An 11136-nucleotide genomic window follows, 5' to 3' on the forward strand; every position below is an offset into this window, starting at 1 on the left:
TTATATGTATTAGAATATAATTATATAGCATAAAATATTATATATTATATATTATATATAATATATACATATAATATATTATATATAGTTAAATATTATATAGTAAAAATATAAAATTGTTTATATATGTATACAGGGTAGATCTTTAATCTTTCCACTGAAATATCTCAGAATTCATAAGTTTTAGACAAAAATGTTTTAGACAAAAGTTGTATGGTTTCGAGGGGGACATAAGATGGTACTATTAGTTTGACCTTGGAGAGTCACTTGAAGGTCACGTAAAGGTAACCTCAATTTTTTTAAATGAAACACCTAATTTTTTGTTACACATTCTTGTAACCGACTTCGAGAGCTTTCCAAAACACTATAATCAAATATTTTTTCGTGAAGTACTTTTCGCGTTATAAGGCTTCAAAGTTGCAATATTTTGACATAAAATACAAGATATCTCGTAAAATATTTATTTTTCGATTATCTTACCCTAATACTTTTATGCACAGAATAACGAGACAAATCAATTGGCGTAATTAAAACACATAATTATGTTAAAGTAAAAATGTGTAACAGCTATTTGCAAATTCAGATTTTTTCTTAAAGATAACTATGTATTTTCTTTACACCAATTGATTTGTCTCATTATTCTGTGCATAAAAGTATTAGGGTAAAATAATCGAAAAATGAATATTTTATGAGATATCTTGTATTTTATCTAATCACTAAATATACTAGACTATAGAGAGCAAATATATCGTATAAACAGGATAGGTAACAAAGGTGATTATTATATTCAATCAATAAGATGTAAACATTTTTTGTAATGACCAAATTATTATGTGAAAACAACTTAAAGTCAAAAATCATTAATATGTCGCAATTTGATTATGTTACGTCCTGTAGACTTCACGATTCTTTCTTTTCGAGAGGAATGTATAAACAATTAAAGATAATGATTCTAAGAACTCTATACGGGAAATATCAAACCGTGAGAGCTGTCACTTTAGTCGCACCTCACGAATATTACGTTACGTGGAGAATAAAATTTTTTAACAAACCTTCGTAAGGCAAGACCAACTCTAAATAAAACAACCAAAGAAGTCTTAGAAATCTAATAAAGAATAAACATTTGAACGGCTCTTTAAACTCCAAAAGAATTTTAAATAAAACAGAGTCGCCGTAACTCGAGGCAGTTGTTTAGAACTGCAATCATAAATTTGAAACGGCGACGAAAACTTAAGAAGCATTAGATAAGAGAGCTTGCTTGACGGACCACCTAAAGTGACAGCTGTTTATAATAAATTTCTAAATATCGATAAGCGACTCTGACGGTACTAAACTCCTCATTGGCCAAATGGAAAAATCTCTTGAACCAATAGAGAAGAAATTTTTGAGACTCGAAGTCGAAGGAAACCCCCTAAGCATAAGGGGGCGTTAATTAAAATTCTAATTCGTCCAATTGTCCAATGGAGAGGAGGTACGAATCCTAGTATATAATGCGGAAGCAATACGCCGCGACATCAGTTTTTTTCGGTATCAGAATCAGTATCAGTATATTCATCATCATCTCCATCACTATTACTCGTACGGTACGAACTATTTTCTTCTACCTCGACTTCGAGACACGGAATTGACCCTCCATCTCGACATTTAACCCTTCGGGTGTTAACACTTTCGAACATTAATACTTTCGATTCGTGTGGCGACGTATGGTACGCCTAATATTTAACACAGACTCTCTGTGTAGTAGTTGAGTGCGGATTTTAAAATTTTAAGCAATAAAAAGCGTCAAACATTGTAAGCGAATTAAAAGTTTAAAACAATAAAAAGTGTTGAACACTGTAAGTGATTGTGCCATCCAATAAGAAGGACTGAACCGCCAACCAGAGTTACTACCAGATTCAGACCGACACCGCTGAATCCACTGCCAAGATCTTCTACAGCTTTTAAAACCGATCAACGCACTCAAAAAGTAGTGAGTCTCGAATAAGTAATTTTATACGATTTCTACTCCCCCTCAAACTTAAAGTCATTGAAACAGCTCTTGGTCTATCAGTAAATAATTTAAGTATTAATATTTCAATTTTAATTTGCCTGTCCCCTCTTCCTCCCCTCTGCTTTATTCTCTTTTTTTTATTTTCTCTTTACCTTTGTATTTATGTATACCGACATTCACACGTCAGGTTACTAAATACAGCTAAAGGTAATCTTTTTTATTTCTCTTTTACCTTTGTATTTATGTACACCGACATTCACACGTCAGGTTACTAAATACAGTTAAAGGTAATCTTTTTATTTCTCTTTTACCTTTGTATTTATGTACACCGACATTCACTCGTCAGGTTACTAAATACAGTTAAAGGTAATCTTTTTATTTCTCTTTTACCTTTATATTTATGTACATCGACATTCACACGTCAGGTTACTAAATACAGTTAAAGGTAATCTTTTTATTTCTCTTTTACCTTTGTATTTATGTACACCGACATTCACATGTCAGGTTACTAAATACAATTAAAAGTAATCTTTTTTATTTCTCTTTTACCTTTGTATTTATGTACACCGACATTCACACGTCAGGTTACTAAATACAGTTAAAGGTAATCTTTTTTATTTCTCTTTTACTTTTGTATTTATGTACACCGACATTCACACGTCAGGTTACTAAATACAGTTAAAGGTAACCTTTTTATTTTTTCCCTTCCTACCAGTATTCGTGTATACCTGGATTTCCACTCATGTTACCGAATACAGTTAAAGGAACTTATACCCCTTCCTCGTTCATCCTAATACTGATAATAAAAACTTTGTCAATTTGCATAGTCGTACCGTTACTACAACTAATTTAAAGCCTATTATTTTAATATTATTGTCAAATTTTTTATATTACCTTTTGTTCTCGGTTTGTCTCATTATTCTCATTAGTTTTGTAAATTAACAAATAATTCGACCAAGAACTATTTTTCAAAAAGAAAAAAAAACATTAACATTTTCTCGCGGGGATTCATAGTGGATCCTGCCACCCTCCGGAAAATTAAGTCGGGCGCAAGAGTGAACAAACGGCGCCGTAACCATCGCACGGTCAGAGTCGCGGCTAGGGCGTTAGCTGATAAAAACTTTATTGTAGACTTCTCAAAATTAATGTAGAATTATTTAATTTACTGATAGCTAAACAAACAAACCCGCAAGCAAAAACTGACATCTCCCCTCCTATTTCAACAAATATTCCTCTTCCTCTTCCTCCTTCGAGAGAGCCGGAACCATCCCCCTCACCTGACCCATTTCCTCGTGTCACTATCGATTCCCCTCCCCCTTCACACCCTATATCATCATCCTTTCACGAACAGCCCTCCCCAGCTCCGCTCGGTCTACCGGGCCCTTCCAACGAATCTCCCTCTACCTCTGAACCCTCTCCCCGTCCACCCTCAGCAGTTTCTACCATCGTTCTTGGTGATTCACCTCCATCTTCCCCCTACAATTCACCTGATTCCCAAGAAGAATCGGATGAAATTTGGGAAGCCCTTCGCGATATTGCCGAGGTCGTCGTCGATCTCGGGAAAAAAAACGCGAACGCCGAAACTTCTAAACACCAAGAACCTACTCGTCCCCCGCCTCAAGATCCTATCCAATAATAAGATTACAGAAAGAGCTCCGAATTATTAAATATAAATAAGTAAATAAGAAAGAGGCAATAGGAGCGAGGAGATGTGAATCAAATTATAAGTTATTTTATATAGGTAATGTGTTGCAGATATATTGACATTAAGTACATTAGTAACACTCTATAAAAAGACGGGAATTATAATAAAAATCTGAACGTTTCGATTCATGTTTTGAATCCTCTTCAGCATAATATATAAAATAAATAAGTAAATTATAAATAGATAAAAACGAAATTCATGAGAACGCATCACATAATAAAGGCGTAAGCAATGTATGAACTAAAAATCGTGATCGTATTTGCATGATTAAATGAATCAATGCATTAGAACCGTTGTACATATTTGTCGCATGTTAGTTGTATAAATTACATATATATAAAACGATCCAACTTGTTCGGCTCTTTTATTGTTTACACGGCTTGCATAATAATCCCGTGAGGCAATTCTCCGAGGTTTCCAGACCGAGGGAGGTATGCAGTTAGATTGAGGGGTTAAGTCTGTATTAATAAAATGAGTATAATAAATACCTGTTTGTAATAAAGTTATTTACCGCTACTTTGTGTATAATGGTGGTGACTCAGAAAATGCTTACAGGATATGCATTCTGTTTGCGTGTTGTTAAATCTATGGTATATGTATCGCGCAACTGATATTTAACGTGTGATTATGCCGATGGTACAGGTGGTAATGAGCTTAAGGGCGAAAAATACATTTAAAATAGAAAGAGTTAGATAGGTGACATTAGATCTTAGGCAGTTTGTTTATTATATCATCGTAAATAGCTGGCAAACATTCTATATCTGTTTGTAAATTTATGCTGTTTATTTGTCGTTTGATGTATAACATTTCAGATATCAGTCTTTTTGTGTAATAGAGCTCATTGTCTAGTATTTGTGCATTATTCCAGTCAAAGTCATGATTGTATGTTAGGCGGTGGTCAGTGATCACTGATTTGTTGTTACTGGGCTTCATTATGTTGGTCTTATGTTCTTTTATCCTAGTATTCAGCTTTCTGCCCGTTTGACCAACATGTGAAGCGTCGCAATTTAGACAATTAATTTTATATACCACGTTTGTTTTCATGGGAATAGGTATAGGATCTTTGTGTGTCTTAATAAATTTGTTGTTTTTGTTTATGCTGTAGTAGGCTAATTTGATGTCGACATCTTTTAGAGCATTCTTTATTTTATCAGTTGCTGACTGCAAATATGGAATTGTGAAGTATGAGTTATTATTGGATGTTTATGATTTTTTGTCAGGTGGTCTATTGTTAATTAAAAACTTTATACGGTTATTAATTGTTTTGAATATAAAATCAGTTGGATAGGAGTTATCCAGTAAAATCTTTATTATAAATTTGATATTTTTTTCATGGAACATGGGATGTGATAATAAGAATACTCTATCAATTAAGCCTATTATGGTGCCTCTTTTTTGGTTGTTAGAATGTTGGGAATGGAAATTAAGATATCTACCCGAGAACGTATTCTTATGGTACCAATCAAATATTAGATGGTTATTAGTTAAAATGAGTGTGAGGTCTAAAAAGTTAAATCTTGTTGTGGTCATTTTTTTCCACTGTGAACTGTACTCTGTTATGGAAAGAATTAAAAATTGTCAATGTCTGGTCAATAAATTTTGGAGGTACCGATATTAATATGTCGTCTACGTATCTAAAGTAAATGGGAGGGGTAAAATTCAATAACGTCAATGCTTTCTCCTCTATGTCTTGTAGGACTATGTCGGCGATGATCGGAGAGAGTGGGGAGCCCATTGGTGTGCCAAAAGTTTGTTGGTAAAATTTGTTATTGAAAACAAAGTATGTCGAGTTTAAGATTAAGTTTATTGCTGTTAAAAATTTTGGTTCCGGGATGTTGCAATTATTTGTAATATATTGCCATCTCTTTGATATGCTTTCTACTGCTAAATTGATCGGGATGTTAGTGAACAGTGAGATTACATTTAGCGAAAACAACTCATAATCATTATCAATATGTAAATCAGATAATTTGTTGACTAGATCGAAACTATTCTAACTATATAAAATTAATTGTCTAAATTGCGACGCTTCATATGTTGGTCAGAAACGGGCAGAAAGCTGAATACTAGGATAAAAGAACATAAGACCAACATAATGAAGCCCAATAACAACAAATCAGTGATCACTGACCACTGCCTAACATACAATCATGACTTTGACTGGGACAATGCACAAATACTAGACAATGAGCTCTATTACACAAAAAGACTGATATTTGAAATGTTATACATCAAACGACAAATAAACAGCATAAATTTACAAACAGATATAGAATGTTTGCCAGCTATTTACGATGATATAATAAACAAACTGCCTAAGATCTAATGTCACCTATCTAACTCTTTCCATTTTAAATGTATTTTTCGCCCTTGAGCTCATTACCACCTGTACCATCGGCATAACCACACGTTAAATATCAGTTGCGCGATACATATACCATAGATTTAACAACACGCAAACGGAATGCATATTCTATAAGCATTTTCTGAGTCACCACCATTATACACAAAGTAGCGGTAAATAACTTTATTACAAACAGATATTTATTATACTCATTTTATTAATACAGACTTAACCCCTCAATCTAACTGCATACCTCCCTCGGTCTGGAAACCTCGGAGAATTGCCTCACGAAATTATTATGCAAGCCGTGTAAACAATAAAAGAGCCGAACAAGTTGGATCGTTTTATATATATGTAATTTATACAACTAACATGCAACAAATATGTACAACGGTTCTAATGCATTGATCCATTTAATCATGCGAATACGATCACGATTTTTAGTTCATACATTGCTTACGCCTTTATTATGCGATGCGTTCTCATGAATTTCGTTTTTATCTATTTATAATTTACTTATTTATTTTATATATTATGCTGAAGAGGATTCAAAACATGAATCGAAACGTTCAAATTTTTATTATAATTCCCGTCTTTTTATAGAGTGTTACTAATGTACTTAATGTCAATATATTTGCGACACATCACCTATATAAAATAACTTATAATTTGATTCACATCTCCTATTGCCTCTTTCTTATCCTATCCAATATTTAATAAATAATCTCCCAGGGATCCGACATCCCCTCCCAAAAGGCTCGTATACAATCAGGCCCGGTCCTGTAGATTTGAAAACATTACACTTCGTCCTTGCGAACAACCCTGCGGGATCCGTTATCCCATGGTTCCTCCCCTTAGATATCCCCTCGCCGTTCCGATAGAGGCTCTCTGGAAGAAATTCCCCCCTTCCACGATTACCTTCGAAAAAGCATAATTATTTTCCTGGCCCTTCCCTTAGAATTTTAAATATTATTGTATAAATACCAGTCAGGTAATAAATCCTTTTTTTTTATTTTTCCACTTCCAATTTACCTGACTGACGTCCCTCCGAACTGATGTAACACCCGCGAATACACACACACACACACTCAATCTATTAATAAGATTGATTAGACTAATTAAAATGGTAGTATTTTTTTAGAAACTATATACTTATATATATTTTCATTTTCATTTAATAAATGAATAAAAATTAAAAATTTTAAACTTTAATCAAATTTATTAAACCTTTCAAAAACCCTGACTCCCAGATCGCACAAGGTGCCGTCCCGCGTAACAGGGATTAACTTCCTTTACCGAAAAAGGATCACCGAACGAACGGCCTACTGACTTAGTAAAAGAGACCCTCGAGGTCTTTGACCAGGTCCGGCCTTGCACAGTTCGTTCGAGTCGAAAGCGTTAAGGTTTTACGCGTTTCGACAAGGGTAAGTTCTGTCCTTTCATTATCTCATTCTTGGTTTTCGAGTCTGGACGTAACAATTAGGTATAAAAATATTTACGGAAGTATTATCGTAAACGCAAAATATTCATAAAATCGACCTTATCCCGAAAACTAACAATGTAAATTGAATACGACGAACGTTTTGAGCTCTATTTTGAGTTTTTATCAGCGCAAATATAATAAGTGAAATGTCTTTGGCGAAGATATAAATAAATTATAAAAATAATAAAAATAAAAATAAATATTGAAAACATAAATGTAATTATCCTATTAACAATGATTTTTTTTGGACAGTCTCCGACGAATGTACAGTTCAAATTTAAAATCAGAAAGTCAACAATAAAAATGATAAAAATGAGTCACTAATCCGTGAATATTGTGTCGAATGCAATGGCAGTTGAAACCTGCAATCGGGGATGTTGGAGTAAAATGCACAAAACCAATTAGACTCGAAAATCCCTTAGTAACTATTAAGTGGTCACTCACTTGTATTTTATGTCAAAATATTGCAACTTTGAAGCCTTATAACGAAAAGTACTTCACGATAAAACATTTGATTGTAGTGTTTTGGAAAGCTCTCGAGATAAGCTACAAGAATATGCAATAATATATAGGGTGTCTCATTTAAAAAATTAAACATGACGTTCATGTGATCTTTAAATAACTCTTCAAGGTCAAATTAATGGCACCCTTATGTCCCCCTAAAAACCATATAACTTTTATCTGAAACATTTTTGTCTAAAACTTATGAATTTTAAGATATTTCAGTGGAAAGTTAAAATGGCCTATCCTCTATATACAGGGTGTTCGATAGTTCGAGCAACACCCTTTAAGGAAAAATGGTAGAGGACTTTTATGTTCAGTTTAACCTGCTCTATTAATCCTAGAGAGGTGGGACGATTATTATCGGACACTTTGTATATATATATATATATATATATATATGTATATACTTATATATAAATATATATAATATATAAATATTTATTTCTTCATTCGAATATTCATTTATAACTTGTAAAAAATTTTTTATTTTTGGTCTTTCTACTTTTAAATTATTTAAAATCAAATTTATTTCTTCCTCATCACTACTGCTACTTTCTATAATATTTCGCTTAAAAACATAAATCGCTCCATTATTATTCCTACCTAACAGTTACTTCCCCGCGATAATAATTGCACTGTCAAAATTGATCGTGCAAAAAACGGAAGGGTCCCGTTAGCACACATCCCGATAGCACACAACCATACATATTGATCGATACCTAGGGTAACCAGCACGGTTAGCCAATCAGAAGGTTCTAATGTTCATTGGCCAATTAGCATTGTGCGCTATCGGATCCCGTCCCAAAAAACTTTGCACTTGTGTAGTTTGCTTTATATGTCCGAATATAAGTAGTGCGACACTCATTGAACATACCATAAGATGTGTATTATAATAATGCAATATAATCGAATACGAAGAGTGCAGTACACTGAACAGGGATTGTCGATCGAACACGTTGCACTGAAAACATTTGCACTCAGTGTACACTAGTGCAGGTGACCGAATTCGCTATGAGATTTTCATCAGTGCAGTTCAATGCAAATTGGAGTTTGTAGTATTCTAATGAAAAAATATGGCAGGCAAAATATTATTATTAGAGGATATAATAATATTATACAAAGGACAAGCAGAATGCGCAAAAACCCGTTTAAATCTATTAATGTTTTACTTTTTTTCATGCTGATTAGGTTATAGGTTTCTCTTTACTCTCTTGTTGATTACAAGATTTACAAGTCGCATATTACCACAGACTTCTATATATAGCTAGACTGCTAACGCCGGCAAAATACATAACCTCGAAAAATATGTACAAAACTTATGTGTATGCGTCATCATTAATAGGATGACAGTCACGCTGATTGGTTGAATTTAAAGCAATGTCACTCACACACGAGTTTTCTATAGTAGCCATATTATATATCTATCCCCTCCTTTTCTTTATCCTATTAATGTTGTACATATTTTTCGGGGTCACTTTTTAGGTCTAATATATAAGGAAGGTGGTTTAGTTATTGTATAAAAGTCTGTGCATATTACATATGTGGGCACTGAAAAAGTTACTAAATTCACTATGTTGTGCAAGTAACTGCACTCGAGTCAGTATTAAGCTCCGTAAAGTTAGCCGAACATTTTTATTTTTCGTTCAATCGAGTTAAACAAGAGCTTATTCGATGCAGAATCGTTAAGTCATCACGAATAAATTCTTTACAACGTTTGGTCATCCATAGTTTATCCGAAAAATGAAAAAAATCATGTGCGGTAAAATGACGACGGGCGACGTATAGTGATATGGACGTGCGCTGCGGTCACGCGCGCATGCGTTTTAGTAACTTATACAAAATTTTAAATAAATCTTTTTTAATTTTAAATAAATCCTTTTTAATAATGTAGCTATGCAAGTTGCAAACCCATGTGGAATCGTATATGCATTGCAAAGTACATGCTTAGATGGGAATGCATAGGGAGACGGGGCTTCGCCCCGTCCCCATAAAAAAATATAACAAAACTTGAGAGCGTAGAAATTACCAAGGCTGACAGTACTGTGTGGAAGTTTCTATGGAAACTATGGATGACCAAACGTTGTAAAGAATTTATTCGTGATGACCTAACGATTCTGCATCGAATAAGTTCTTGTTTAACTCGATTGGACGAAAAATAAAAATGTTCGGCTAACTTTAGTTCGAAATTTTAATTATTTAATTTAAAAAAAACGATAAATGACCAAACGTTTTAATTGGATGACCAATCATGAACAAACGATGACCAAACGATTAGTTAATTTTAATTATAAAAAAATCAAAGTGGTTCGGCTAACTTTACGGAGCTTTAGTATTAAGGGTCGACAGGAGGCAATGTAGAGACTCCTATCGGCCGGCTGCAAACTACTGTTTTGCAAAAACAGTATTACAGCCAAAATACAAAGAGAATCTTAATAAAATTGTGATATTCGTAATCAGTAGGATATTTCGCAGGTCGCTACAGAGCGATTTTTTGAGAAAAAGATCAAAATAAAATTTTCAAAAATGTGCTGCTGATCGCGAAAGTTACCGCAGTCAGGTGTAGCTGCGCCTTGAATTCGAAATCAATTTATTATAAATTTTTTAGAGTCAAAAATGCAAAATCTGGCTCTGTAGCAACCTGCGTTATTATATAAAGAATATATAAAAAAAATTTCAGAAAGAAATATAACTTCTTTATGAGCTAAATATTGTAGAAGCGGATATCGCTATCTGCACCTAAGGTACAGCTAACGAATCGATGTTGGTAGCACCGCTTGCTAAGGAGAGACAATGAAAGACAATAACGTCGTCTTTGTCTCTCTTGAAATGCAATAATGTTTGTACGTATACAGACATACACCAATACATTGAATAAGAATTCATTTCTCAATGTTGGTGACAGTGACGCTGGAATTTTCTCGTCGGTCCTGTCGACCCTTAAACACAGACTTCTATAGGCGCGTTCGGGGAGTCACTATTAGCGCTAACAGCGTCGTTCTATCTTTGTTCAACTTTTAATGAGTGACAAAGATAGAATGATACTGTTAGCGCTAATAGTGTCTCCCCGAACGCGCTCTATATAATACATAGAAGTCTGTGGTATTAAAACT

The sequence above is a fragment of the Anoplolepis gracilipes genome, unplaced genomic scaffold (genome assembly GCF_047496725.1).
Source record: "Anoplolepis gracilipes unplaced genomic scaffold, ASM4749672v1 Contig20, whole genome shotgun sequence".
Taxonomy (NCBI): Eukaryota; Metazoa; Arthropoda; class Insecta; order Hymenoptera; family Formicidae; genus Anoplolepis; species Anoplolepis gracilipes.